A 15,204-nucleotide genomic window follows, 5' to 3' on the forward strand; every position below is an offset into this window, starting at 1 on the left:
GTCCCTTCCCTATTTGATCCCACTCCTCGGCATGCTTGAGGCCATTTGCGTCCGTGCGAAGCTGGGAGCGGCTGCAGCTTTTCCACCGCAGTTCTCGCAGCCAATAAAGCATCCAGCTGCCACGCGGACAGATTTGGACGAATTCCCTGCCTCTTTGTTTCTTCCCTCGTGCCGACGGCAAAGCGCGGGCAACAGCCCACCCCGGAGCGCGACAGCAAAAGCGCCCGGAAACTGTGGCGAGCCCCGGCCCCGACAAAAAGCTGAGACGCCCAAGCCGGGCATTCAGGAGCTGACCGGGGCCGAGAAAAGTAGAGAGCAGCCGTGACCAATCTTAAAAAAACCCCAAAAAAGAACCCACTTTTAATTTTTTTTCAGGATATAGAATTCACAAAGTAAAATCAAAAATGTATTTGGAGACTTGTTCAATTTTAAAATAAGTTACTGATTTCCTTCCAGTGGGTTGTTCAGCCCTACAGAGGAAAGAAAATAGAGTCATAAAAAACCAGTTATGTGAAAATTTAATTACTCTCTGAGAAGAATAAGAAATTCAATTCTGTGATTTATTAAGCTTTTTACATTTACAAAGACGCATTATAATTCTGGTTTCTTTCCTCTCCTTTGTCAGTCTATTTTAAAATGTAGAACAAAAGATACATTATTATATTTTGGTTGGAATGATTTTCAGTAGCATAGAATATCTGCATCCAATGACACATACGCAAACATAAGAATAAATGAAAAGTTATAGTGATTAAATTATGACTCTTAAAAAGAAAACTAAGAAAACTCTTGATTTGTGAAGCAGTCTCTTGGTTCAATATAGTTGAACAACTCTTTCTTTCTTTAATTTTTTTTCCCCCAGGCTCTTTCATTTATTTGACTCTAAGTTTCTTGCTGTTTTCTAGGCACAATATGACCTATTTCCAATCAAGGTCAGAATTAACCACTGTAAAAAATCTAGTCTTATGTTCTATAAAAAACAACTGAGGAATTCCTTCATCCAGACTATAACTTATCAGTGAATTAGATTAAAGCTTTTAAACAGAAATATGACCTGTTCTTGGGCTTTTGTCTTGGAGAGAACATTACATCCTTAGATACTTTTTCAATGTTTTATGATATATACATTTAAGAAATAGGGAATTGCAAAATAAACTTTCCATTTTTTCTATTTTAAAAGAAAATATGCCCTAAAAGACAGGTTTCTGTCTCAAAACCATTGGACTAGACAATACTTAGCTTAATGATACCCCAACATAACACACAGCATCTTTGCAAATTCAAATGCAAATATTTATTGGACCCTTTGACATTTTTCTCTTTGTTTTTCAGTTGCACATTTTATCAGTTTAAGTGTTTATATTTCAGAAATAATTTTCTGAGTTCATGAGGACTACTCATGAGGCCTGATTAGGGAGAAAAAGTTACATGTTTACATTTGCATAGTTCACATATGAGTGGAGAAAAAATCAAAAAGGGATGACAAAGGTCTTTACAGCTCTCAGTGCTAACCCAGAAATTCCATAATGGACTCACTTTGTTGAAGAGTTCATATTTGTAATAAATATAGATAATAAATCATTCATTGACCATTCCAAATTATCATTAACTTCCTAGAATTTTACTTCCTATCTCACTTAGGAAGTGAAACAGCCAAACTTTGAGTCCTTTCAAACTTTTCTAATTGTAGGACTGTGCTTTCTAATCAGCGAGAGCTCTAGAAACATAATGATTAACTACTGATTCCTTTCTCTCACCATAGCTGTATCATTTTCTCTCACCATAGCTCTATCACATCAGCATAACATTTGCCTGCTAAGGCCAGTGGAGGAGGGAGGTAATCAAAACCTGAACATATAAATTGTTTTTACCAGTTTATTACCCCAGCTGACCTCTTTCCCCAAAAGCAAGGACCTTTGAAGAGATTATTTGGAAAGCATATTGTCAAATACAAGTAACATTTCAAGCAGAAAACCTCAACATTAAAAACTGTGAGACAGATGCCTGTGTTGGTATAAGCAGATGCTATTGGTGCTCATTGCAATTGTTGATGTTTTCCGTTCTGCAGAAAGACAGGGGTTGTGGATATCTCCAAAACTGGGTGAAGCCACTGTCTAAATAGGTGCTGAAGAAAGGACAGTGAGAAATACCATATTCTGTATGTGAAGTGTCTTTTCTTCTTAAGCCAGTTTGATTTGTTTCTGGCCCACTACACTCATTGAACAACGTATGTACTGCAAGCTACTTTGACGCCAATGTAACATGTGCGACCAATACATATAAGAGAGCTCTAGAGCAGTGTAACCCAGAAGATAGTGATAATAACTGTTCTGCAAAATGACATTTAAAAAAATCTTATTCATGAAATGATGGAGATCATGCTTGTGATCCTGTGTGCAACAGCACTGTAAGCCAGTCTCTTCAATCTTAGCATCAAAGTCTATCATGTAACCAAAAAGCAGTAATTCTAAAATAACTTGAGACGCTTGGTAGAAATCTTTTGTATTAGAAACTGAATTATTCTTAATATATGATTGTAATTATGTAGTGATCCATTACTAAAGGCATCTGTCTACTACATATGTTCTTTATTATCTGTAATATTGCAGCACTGTAAAGCCTTAGATTGCTTTGTACGAAGCCCTATGTAAATATCGATAAAAAAGACAACTCTTGCCCCAGAGGACATATTTGTAAAGCAGCAGCAGACTATGTACATGAGCCCCAGCAGAAAAGTTTGTGGAAGCAATTTAAGATACTTCCAGTTCTCATAAGCTGTGCCCCAATCAGCAGTCTAATGTATGTGAAGTTTGCTCTTAAGCCCAGATGTCTTCATTTTCTGATTTATGTTCACCACACATAAAACTTGTTAGTTATGTTTTCTTCAAGGTCAATGATTTTTCAGTAGCAAAAATATTTTAAGTGGTATTGAAGCTCATTAATTAGCAATCACATCCAACTTATACCTATCATGCTTTAAAAAGAAGGTAGAAATTTCTAGTGGCGTCGACAGTAAGCCAGTAAATAATGAATAAATAAATAAATAAATAAGACTGTCAAATGTAGATCATGCAGAACAATTCCAAGGAAATTTGTGAGTTTTACAACCTTTGGGGGAATAATTTTCTCATTTAAAAAATTTCCAGAGAAACTGTTATATGTAAATTGGAAGTCTAACTGAATAAATCTACATGTAAGCTAGAATAGGAAGTGATGCAATTTTCTTCAATTTTTTGCATTAAGAACTGCAAAAGAAACTCCAATTACACTGTGAAGATTTTCATTAAAGTCCTGAAACTTAGTGGACTAATACATCTAGACATTTTCTTCCATGCTTCTGAATTGATTCAGTTTGAGGAAATGCAGTACAGTTAGCATTCAACTTTAATTGCAATGAGGTGACAACATACTGGGTAATGAGTTGTTTATGAGTTGTAGATGTGTTTACAATGAGTTGACAATGTGTTGGATAAAGTGTTCTTCTAAAGTTGTAGATCTATTTACAGTGAGCAGTGGGGGAATGTTCATTAGTTGTCGATTTGTTTGTTTACATTGTTTTCGATTTGCAATTGCTATAAAACAAATCCCAGGCTGATGAAGGATGACTGTTTGTGCGCTTTAATGATTTACTGTAGTAGCTTGTCTGAAAAAGTACTTAACTCTGCTTCATCTGTCAGTTCTCACTGCAAAAGCTCCTAGTCACAATAGTTTTATTAGCACAGCATGGGCCATTTGTAAGAACATTATGCATCTAAAAAATATTAGTGCTTTCCTGTTCAGTCTGTTGTATTTTGGCTGACTGAGCTGAACAAAATTTCTTCTGCTCTGTGCAAGTTTATATCTTTTAATACACACCAAGACATTCACTTGAAGCTATAGATATACCGTCCCGGAAATACTTTCCCTAATATGTCTTAGAAAAAGAAACGTCACGTGCCTAAAGTTAAATTACTGTGCACTTTTTTCTCACCGCTGCTACTTTCTCAAAAACAGTTTAAAAAAAAAAGAATCTGTCATTAGGTTATACTGAGTTACATGACATGCAGAAATATAAATATACATTGGAGGATACTTGCTTTTAGGTTACAGAAAATCTTTCAGCAGTTTTCAACAATTTGGCAAAATAAATATGACAACATATTTTGTTACTTCAGTCAGTGTATGTCAATAATTTCTGTTCAAAACATATCCAAAAAGGAATTTTTATTGTTTTGAAAAACACTATTTTTGTCCCCAATTACTAGTCCTGTGGTCCAGAGCAAGCATGGACCATGGGTTTTTCATGTTTTTTTTTTCTTTGTTATTTCCCAATAACACTGTATGACACATACCCTCCCTTTCATCTTCCCTTGTTGTTCATCTTTTGAGTATGCAGCTTTGACTAAGTTTTTGCAACTCATCTTATCAAGGGTTTCTCCAATATTCAAACACATTTCATCCTCAAATGCTTGCAAAAAAGCTCCCAAAAGAGCTGATCAATGAGTCTAAAAGATGTCTGAGGTTTGGATTACATTGCTATGCAGAAAACCTGCTCTACCCAAGCAAAGTGAAGACTTCTGGAACTTATCAAAACATGCTTTTGAATGTCCTGAATAATACAAAAATTAGTCCAAATAATCTAATTACTAAAATCCAGGCATCTGATTAAATCTCTGAAATCTTAAACACATTAGAGAGATATGGAAAGCAAAAAGGCCAAATACGTAGCATTTAGAAATGGTATATTGCTGGCTATAATATGAATGCATTACCAGTGTTCTGACTTTTTATCTTTCTTCATCATAACCACTTATCATTAGTTTGTAATTAGAAATTCTATTATTTGGAATTTATATACTGTAATTCTCAATACTTTTTCCCACAGTGATCATGCATAAAGAATGAAAGCTATAATTGCAGGGAGAGGTGCTGGCTCCCTGACATTCCTGCTCTTTGGGGAGTAAGGTTTTGCCTCACTGGGGGAAGGATGAGGAGAACATTAATAGAAATACTAGTTAGACTATTCTATAATTCTGTCCCACAAAACCAGAAGTTGCCAAACAGCTAATTTTTGTTTTGCCTGGGCTTTTCTAACGTATCAGTTGTGATGTTCATGCATTGAAGCTGGGAGGCTGACAAGCAGGGGCAGCATGTCTCTACAAGAATTTCCGTGTACAGCTCTGTATGGCTGTAGATCTCAGCTGGTTTTGTGATCTAGATTCTTAGCCTTTTTGAGGAGAAGAATGAAAGACAGAAAGATCAGCAGGAAATTAAAAAAGGAAAAGCTAATTCACCCCAAATGGAAACTTTCTTAAGCATTTTAGCAACTAGAGCTCGTCCTTTTCTGTGAAGGACCTCAGCATTAAGAGTATTGTCCACATTGAAGCAGTATTAAATCTGCACTTTTTTATCCTATGAACAAACAATGCCTCTGTAGAACCCAGATACACTCTGTGAAGTGAAACTTCACAGTATGCCTATTCATGAAGAACAATATTGAATTGAATACACTTTTCTATAAGCTTTCTGGGACAGATTAGCATTTTAAGACAGGTATATGTGCATTATCTTTCACAAGCACAGTATGTTAAATTAGAATATATAATTTTTTCATACTAGTAGATCACATTATACCACATTTATACTATAATGGGACATTTTTTCATAGTATTGTTTTTTAATAATCCCAGACTTATATAAATAATATTACTTTAAAAAAATGTCCCTTTATACATAATACTTTATCTATCACATCTTATTTTTTCAGTCACTCATCATTTTGTTTGTGGTACTCATTCTAATTACAGGAAATGGAAATTACTGCAAAATCAGCTGCAAAGGCTGAAAAACCTAGTTCTGAAAAACCTATTTTCTCTCATTGGGAAATATTTCAACATATAAGGCCAGGTTGAATGGGCTTCTGAACAATCTGGTCTACTGGAAGGTGTCCCTGCCCATGGCAGAGGGGTTGGAGCTAGATGATCTTCAAGGTTTGAGACATTCCAACCATTCTATCATGCTCTCTAAGCTGTTAATTTTCATATTAGGAAATAAACAAATAAATAAGGAAATAAAGCAGATTTTTATGACAAGTAGAGGATAATTTTCTAGAGCATGAATGGCAGGCACTCATAGAAATCCCATTAACAAATAATCAAAGATGTGGGTATGCATCCATTCACATTGCTTTTGAAAATACACCCCAGGATGAATAATTTTAGTATGTACAGTAAGTTCACAGCTGATGCTTTATTGTCCACTGCGCCATCCTTTTCCTCATCTGGGAAATCAGCTATGCACATGTTTTTACATCAAAAAGAAAGTGTTCTTATTTACTAATATGCAATGCCATAAAACTTTGAAAAGAATTTTAATGATATTTGCAAATTAGTTGAGTCTAAAACTCACCTAGCAGCAAAGAATACAGAGAAGGTAATAGAGAAACTGCTGTTCATGTAATTTTCATAGCTTCTTACATATTCATGTTCCAAAAGGGTTTCTTTCACAGAAGCTCATGCTCATCTAACCAGACACTTTGTAAGTAAAAATGCATGAAATTTAAACCAGCTTTTCATATGGGCATTTTTTTATGGCTGAGTGTTTTAGCAATCCAGCAGTGGTAGACACCTATAAATGTATAATGTGATGGATTAGATTGTAATGCAGTCTGGATGCATATGGAGGTGGTGTTTGCCCTTCAGTGCAAATCCATTGTAATGTCAAAAATACTTCATTGGAATTAATAGTGCATTGTCCGAGCAATAAGTAAAATGTTGCAATCATTTTTTATTTGAAAAAAATCCAAATCTTGCCCCTAATTATAACAATTATGACAAAGGATAAAGCTACTTCTAACAAGGAAATACTAAGAAACTCAAAATATCAGTGATTTAGATTGGCTTGGATTCCTGATTCAAACCTGGTTTTAAAATAAGAATCTTAAAGAATTTGTTAAAGAAGATTTGGTCTCTTCATTATTTGTCAAAGCACATTGTAAAACCAGCAACAGACTTACACCTTAGACAGACATGCATGAATTTGGGGCATGTCAACCTGGGGAACTTGGGAAAGTTAAAACCAAAATAGCTGAAAGGTGTGAATGTAAAGCTTGTTATGTAAAGTGCTTTACTGTTCTGTGTGAATACACTCCCTGAAATCCAAAATCCTTTTGAAGCTTTTCAGCAGTAAGACCACCTTGTTTCTCTGCAGGATTCAAAGCCGCTTTAAACTGAGGTCTACATTGGCATGCTTCATCAACTCAGTTAAGCTTTACTGAGAGCCTTCTTGTGAGTGCATCCTAAGTTTAAACCTTACATTATAAATTATTTTTAATAGGGGAAAAAGTGTCCACGATTGGTTTCACATCAGTGTGATCTATATATGCTTTTAGATTATTCATATGTTTAAAATTAAATATCATGCTACATTCCAATGAGCCTAAGAAAATCTTAGTGGAACTCTCAGAATAAAAAGGAATAGAGTGTCATCCCTTGTGATGTCTCTACCAAAAAACAGTGCACAAGCAAGTCTTCTAAATGACTCAATATTGTTGGTACCAAACATTTCTGAAAGTTCCTGATTTTTCTCAAATTCTCAGATATTGTTAACAAGACATTTTAAAATATAAAAAGCCTTCTATTTTATTCAGCATTCTTGTTTTAATTTTGAAGGTTTTTACTAAGATGGTAAAAGTATTTCATTCAAAACCAAAAAATAATGAATAATTTAATTTTACAAAATACTTATATTTAAATTTCTTGTGGCTAAAAGTCTCATAACAATAAACCATTAAAAAATCCTCCACAGATATTTAGATTAGATTCTGTCAGCATATTAATTGGCCATTTCTTTTTATTTGAATCAAGTTTATAGCAGAATCTCATACATGTAAATTTGGAAAAGCCAAAAATTTTGATTTTTAAGAAAGGTTCTTCTGGGATATGGAGAGAGTTTTCCATTGCTGTTGTTATGATTTATCCCCAGCCAGCCACTGAGCATCAAGTACCTCATACAATCAGAAGGGTAAAAGCCAGAAAACCCACGGGCTGAGATGAGGCTATTCAGGCTATTCAGCAGGGAGAGCAAAAGCCAAGCACACCAGCAAAGCAACACAAGAGGTCATTCACCATTTCCCATGGGCAGGCAGGTGTTCAGCCATCCCCAGGAGAGCAGGGACCCACCAGGGGTGATTGTAACAAACACCATCACTCAAATGTCCCCCCTTCCTCCTTCTTCTCCTCACCCTATACACAGAGCATGATGCCATACACTGTGTGATATCCCTGTGGTCAGCTAGGGTCACCTGTCCCAGCTGTGTCACCTCCCAGCCTCCCATGCACCCCCAGTCTCCTCACCAGCCTGGCAGTATGAGAAGCAGAAAAAGACTTGGCTCTGTGCAAGCCCTGCTCAGCAGTAACAAAACATCTCTACATATCAACTCTGTGTTCAGACCAAATCCAAAATACAGCCCTACACTAGCTACTGTGAAGGAAGTTAACTCTATCCCAGCCAAAACCAGCTAAAACATAAAGTCACAGATGGACAAGAATATTAATATAATGGTAAAAATTCCATGTATGCATTCAGATTGCAAAGAGAGATTGATAATGCACATTTTAAATCCTTTTTTACTAACTTTTCAACCTTAAAAAAGTAAATTTCTGCAGTACTTCATTAGTTATTGAAAATCTTTTTATCTTTTTTTTTCCAACACAAACCTTTTCGAAATACAAGTTATATTCAAGCTGTCTGTCAAGTAATACTGTGAGTGCCAACAAGATATTTTCCTCTCTTCTAATTGGGTAACACAGCTAATTACTGTTGTCTGTGGAATCATGTTTGATTGGCAGCTTGAATGTAAACAGAAACCATAATTTCAGATTATATTGTATAAACATTTGGATAGGGAAGTGCAAGCATTTCTCTTCAACCAAGAGAAATGTATATCCTAGATAATAAAAGTTACCTGTGTATCCTAGTTATCTATCTCTGATAAAGATTCTTTCAAAATATATAAAGTCCTGCCAAATACCAAGAATAGTTTCCAAAAGAAAATTTGGCAAGCTATTTATAAAAAAAAAATGGAAATGTATTATAAATTACACAGAAAATATGAAAAATGAATGTCACAATAATGTAGTCTATAATGTAGTCTTTGGACACACTTTTAAGCCCTTCTAGAATTAGGCTATAAAATGTTAAGGAAACAGAGGTATAGTCCATAGTACAAAAGCATAACAATAAGAAGAGGATACGTTTGAAAATATCTTCTAAAATACAGTACACAACTTCAGAAGGACTAGGATTATTGATGGAAGGGACCTGTGTCATGAATATTAGCAATATGTCAGATTTCATCATTTTACTCCAGAACTCTCTCTCCAAGTTTCCTTCATAATACTTTTTGATCTTAAAAAAAGAAAAAAGATAATTGAGTGTGTTATATAAATACACAGGTCAAAAGTCAAAATACTTGGAACTGGAGAAGGAGCGTGGCTTTTCACCCGCCACGGCCTCAGGCAGCAGGAACGCCTGGCTAGAGCTGCCCTTGCAGAGACTGTGGCTGCCACGTGGACAGGCGCTCCCAGGGCTATGGCGTTCACCTCCCTGCTAGTGCTAAGCACTCCGGTGTGGGTACACAGCTTTGGTAGCTTCAGCTGAGAGGAAACAAAGGGATGAGAGAGGCACACTTTGCCGGCAAGGCTGAGAACTTTTATTTCTCGTGTGGCCGCAGCAGTGGTCGCAGCAGCCGTTCCCAGTGCTGGTGCAGGTCAAAATGGCACTGGGACAAAGAAAGCATTGGGTTAAATAGGGGGCGGCCGGACAGGGGTGGAAAACCCCCTCGCCCAATGGGGACAGACAACAGGGGAGTGACATAGAACATAACAACCTATGGGAACATAACAGAGGTGGGTACAATGTTCTGGGACAAATGGGAATGCAAAGGTGGGGTGATTGACACAGAACTTTCTGTGAGGAAGCAGGGAGTGGTTACAAGATTGACATGTAAGAGCTCCCGTGGTACAAAGCTTGGGGGAAACCATTGTGAGGGGGAAATAGGGGTACAGAGAACCAACCAAGCTAATATTTATTAAAATCCCTAATTAAACCAACCCAAACTACAACAAAGGAGGAGGAGATTGAGTCCTGATTTTTAAACCCCTGAAAATTATATCCAGAACATAAGAAGCATATCTGCCTGAAACATTTATTTAGCAAACTGATGTCTTTATTTCCTTCATGTTTTTTTAAACTAATGCTTTACCAAGTTAGCTTAACTGCTGTTCCTCAGGTTCCCAATATTTATTTGAATGCTCATATTTAATTTAATGAAGGTTTTCCCAGAATGTTCAGAATTCACATTAACTCATTGAAATTTCTGCTGGACAATTCTAACCAGTTCAAAATGGAATTAAGAACCTGTTAAAATTATGAGTTCTTTTTAAGAAGAAATTTGGAGGCTCTGCCAGTTCTGACTATTTTATACAATTTGTTGTTTCCAACAAAAACACCCAGTAAGAGAACTTTGTATAATTTACTGTCAGGATTTTTGTTCATGAAACTGACCTCTCTAAATTTCATATATGAAGAAAAGAAGGGGAGAAAACTTATATAATTTAAATTATTTCAGGAAAAGACCTTTCTATATATAAAATATTTCAAAAACCCCCCAAAATGAAATATAATGGTAATCCCAAAAGAGGTCTAGTTCTCTCAACATTTTCTTTATCTAAGAGAAAAACACCATTGTAAAATGCTTTGTTGAATCCAACAAAATATGGAAGGTGAAGTTTTCAGTTGTAATGGCCAATTAGAGTGTTAAGCAGTAATATTTTTGTTAAAATTTCTTCATTGAAGCTAATTCTAAAAGTTCTGCCTGATTGTTATGAGACATTATTTTTCTAGAGCCGAGAGATCCTGTGCCTTGTACTCTGTGCTGCAGTGGAACAGCAATGATCTAGAATGCCAGGCATTGTCTCCTGAAAGACATCATTCAGGAGCAATGGCATCTGGCAGTAAATGAAGCAAGATATGACTTTATGAGACAATTCTGGCATTGAATGGTGTATTCTTTTGAATGGCAATTGTAGTACTGAGTGTTTTCCATTTGTGAAAATTTTAAGCCAAGATACTGCAGCATACTGTGTGATTTACCCCTTGTGCCTTCTCTCCTTTGAGCTTGGCTGAATAGTTCTATCTGAACTGAAGTCCTTGATTTATTCACAAAGTAGGGAGCTCTCACATTGAATTTTTCTCTCTGGCTTGCTTGTGTTGTGGCAGAGTCTGTACTACAAATGACAACTGTGGTTGTCTTATGTATAAATGACCATTTGCTTTTGTAATATATATTCTTCATGTGTACATATTATTTTGATTGCTGTACATTAATATGGAACATTTTTTCATTAATTAAATGTGCAGCTACATACTGTTTACTTCTGAAAGCACAAACATTGGCTTTACTATAATCAATACAATTTCATTACACATTTTAAAAGTTTGTGTCATGTACTATTGTTATGACATCATGTGGCTTTAGATTATTTAGCTTCATGCATGTGTTTAGTATACTGATCTATATGGAATTACTGAAAATTGAATTAAAATGTGAATATATGAAAAAAACCAAACTGATTTATTAAAGGCCAACAATTACATTACATAATGACTCAGCTGAGCAACAGAAATTAATGTGATATATCTGCTAAGAAGTGAATCTGCTTTCATGACTGGAGACTGATAGCTCAGCAGGAGGAAGAAGCACATGGGAACTGCTCACTCACAGCAGGCAACAGCAGCTGGTACACAGCATCTAAGGAGATTGCAGAAGGGTTTCCCACCACAATGTGCAGAACAGAACCATGACCACCTAATCTGCAAAATACCTCCTAAGCTTAGACTCACAGGGAGATCTCAGACCTAAAAACCACTACCCTTATTTGGAAAGGCTTTTCTCTGTAAAAATCTTAAGCATATCACAGAGATCACAGTCCTGCCCTGCTCTGAAAAATAGCCAAATCCCTCTTTCATTCTCAAATAAGATGTTTGTCCATTTGTCAGCAGCATGTTTTGGTCAGATATTTGGGTACTACAATATGCCAACTAATTGTTAAAAAAAATGCAGCATAGAAAAGGAAATTAAATTCAAGCTTTTACACTATTAAATTCACTGACATCTGGGACAACAGCTACAGGTCATCTTCTGCTATCTTTGCATAAAAGCTTCTTACTGCTTTTATTAAACATTGAAAAGAATTAAAAATGCAAGATAAATAATGTACTGTTACTTTAAAAAAGAAAGAACTTTGCCATATTACTAATAAATTTTACTTGATGTGTAATTTGTATTCTAGATAAGGTTTACATTAGGATATATCTTGCTTTCTGATCCAATGGTAATTGATGTTTACATCAGCAGGAGATATATTCTCAATATGGATGTTCTATTTCCTTCCACAAACCCCTCCTTATCGATACAGCACCTCAGAATTTCTTTTTACACACAAATATTAATACAAATTCTACCAGAACTTACTTTCTTCATGGTATAACAAAGACCATTTGGAGGGGCTAAGTGACATTGTATTACTCAGTGTAGTAAATATCAACTGCAAGGTAAGCTGACCAGTACTGACACTATAGTAAATAAAAGGGAGAAGATTTAGTGAACCTTGCAGCACATTAAAGGGGAATTTTTTAGAATGCAAAGTTAGACCTTGCTACCTGGAAAGAAGACTCGGGATTGATGAATGCATATAAATTTTACAACTATGGGTGTAGGTCAGTTGGTTGTATACTTTCAAGTCTTTTAGCTGATAAACATTATTCTTCAACAATCCTAATATAACTAGTAGTGGAGAAATGAAACATATATTGCCAAAACCCATCATGTTTAAAATCTACAGAACAGAAAGAAAAGGTTTAGTCTCAAACAGATTTACATATACATTTAACACTACTTCTTACTTTATCAAATGATAAAGTAAGATTTTCTTTGCGGAAGTTAAAACCAAAGAATACATTTGGAAACCATTTTTGATTTATCATCTAGGAACCCTCCTAGATCAGAGATTCTCTTAACAAGACACTGCACAAAAGATTCCAGCACTATACCACTTTACTTCCCTCCACTACAAAAAAAAAAAAAAATTAAAATGTTATGCTTTGGGAATACCTTTAATTAGAAATCATCAAGTCAACCAATGAAAACATTTATTTTATATGCATATTGTATTCTCTATCTGCAAACTGATTAGTTGTTGCTAGTTAAAATAACCCAAACCCAAACTAATATTTCATGTATTTTTTTTCTGCACATAATACTAAATCAAACATGAGATCTGAGCACAGAACAACCCGTAGACAAACAGTTAAATGAAGATCATATAATATTGAAGGAAATAATTCAACAAGATGTTAAAAAAATAATTTACTCCCAAACATAAGATTGGAGTTGCTGGCTGGCTAACTATTTGAGCTGTTTCTTTAGTAAGCATATTTTTATAAATAGCAGTCTGAAATACAATTTATTTCATTGTATTTGGTCACAAGTCACCTTTTCCTTTCATCATTCTATTAGGAAAATTGCTTATTGGAATAGTCACAGAAGTTAAAGGAAAACAAAACTTTCTGTGGTCTGTTACAATCTAAAAAAATAACTTGTTTTAGAGCATTGTTTCCTCTTGCAGACAGAAACATAATGTCCATTGATAGGTAGAAGTCAGTAGAGTCCAATCTAGAAATAAAAGGTAATGATTGATGGTGAGGACAATTAACTATTGCAACAAATTTTCAAGTGATACAGTAATCTTTTTAATCACTTGGAATCTTTCAATCAAAATGGGTGGGTTTCCAAAAGACAATCTGTTACGCCTCTGTGGGTTACTGTGTGCTATGGGAAAACTGAATGAAATCTCTGATCTTTTTTGTGCAAGTCAGACAGCATTATCGTAATGGCACCTTCAAAATACATTAGTGTATTCATTTAGCCTTCTAAAATTCAAACTAATATTAACAGGTCTTTTTAAAAAAAATTATTTCTGTATTGTGGTCTAAAAACCACTGTCATGTTTGTGACATTGATAGAAGGAACATTCAAACACCATCACTTTCTTTGTAACAATCACTCAAATGCCAAACGGGGAGTGGCTTCTGCCTTCTGCCTTGTTGTTGTATCAGCCACAGGTAATTTGTAAATAACAGTGACTGGGTACACCAAAGTTTGTCCTTGTAACAAAAAGGAGACAGCTGAAGAAGGGAGGCAGGGGAATTTCTGCACAGTCAATGCCAGTTTGGGGATCTGTCGGTATCAAATTATCATTTCCATTTTGTCTTGTGATTGTAACTTTCATGGTGAATTAGAGCATTCATTCTGCAGCAGCGTCTCGACACATAGTGAGGGAATCAAGATAGTGTGTGACAGAGCAATCAGCAGCTGAGCTGAACCAGTGCTGAGGGGCTGCTCTTTACTAGAGCAATGACATCCAGGCTGTTAGAGCCATTGACTGTGAGTTGCTGCAGAGGCAATGAAGGGACAAGGATGGCAAAGGTTTGGAGCTGAAACCTGGACCTTTCCTGCCCACTTTCAACTTCTAGCATGCAATCCAGATGGGACGAGAGAAAAAAAAAATCTTCCCTGAGTAAGGCAGGCCATCTAGCAGCAGAGGTAATATGACCAGGCAAAGCACCACAGGGGATCTGCTTGATCTAAGTCAGCTGTAGATCAATCTTAGGAGTCCCAGGTGTAGCAATATCTAGTCTAGACTGCAAATCAAGACAATAATGTTCTTCATACAATCAATTTTACTGCAAATATCTTTATTAAAGAAGATAAGAAGAGATGTTGAAGAAAGGTTTCATTTTCTGTCAATTCTGTCATTAATTTTGCTGCTTCAGTGATGGCAATGAGGGGTTTTTGTCCCCTTTAATTGTGACAAGAAGCAACTCATTTAGCCATATTCATCAGAACACATTACAGCTCACAGCTGGAGGGAAGAAAAGTTTCAAAACTAAAAAATGGCTGTGTAACATTCTGTCTCTGTCTGTTGGTGTAACTGGAAAACCCCATCCTAATTATGACTGGAGCTTTATATAGTCAAATATACATGTACTTAAAGTAGCTTACTTGCATGTTTCTGTTCTGTCCATTCTTTCTAAAAACACCATTATATATGTAAGATAATTATTCTAAAGAAATGTTGGGGAAGATGAAAGAGGAAAGCCTTA

Source organism: Anomalospiza imberbis, chromosome 6 (assembly GCF_031753505.1).
Source record: "Anomalospiza imberbis isolate Cuckoo-Finch-1a 21T00152 chromosome 6, ASM3175350v1, whole genome shotgun sequence".
Lineage (NCBI taxonomy): Eukaryota > Metazoa > Chordata > Aves > Passeriformes > Viduidae > Anomalospiza > Anomalospiza imberbis.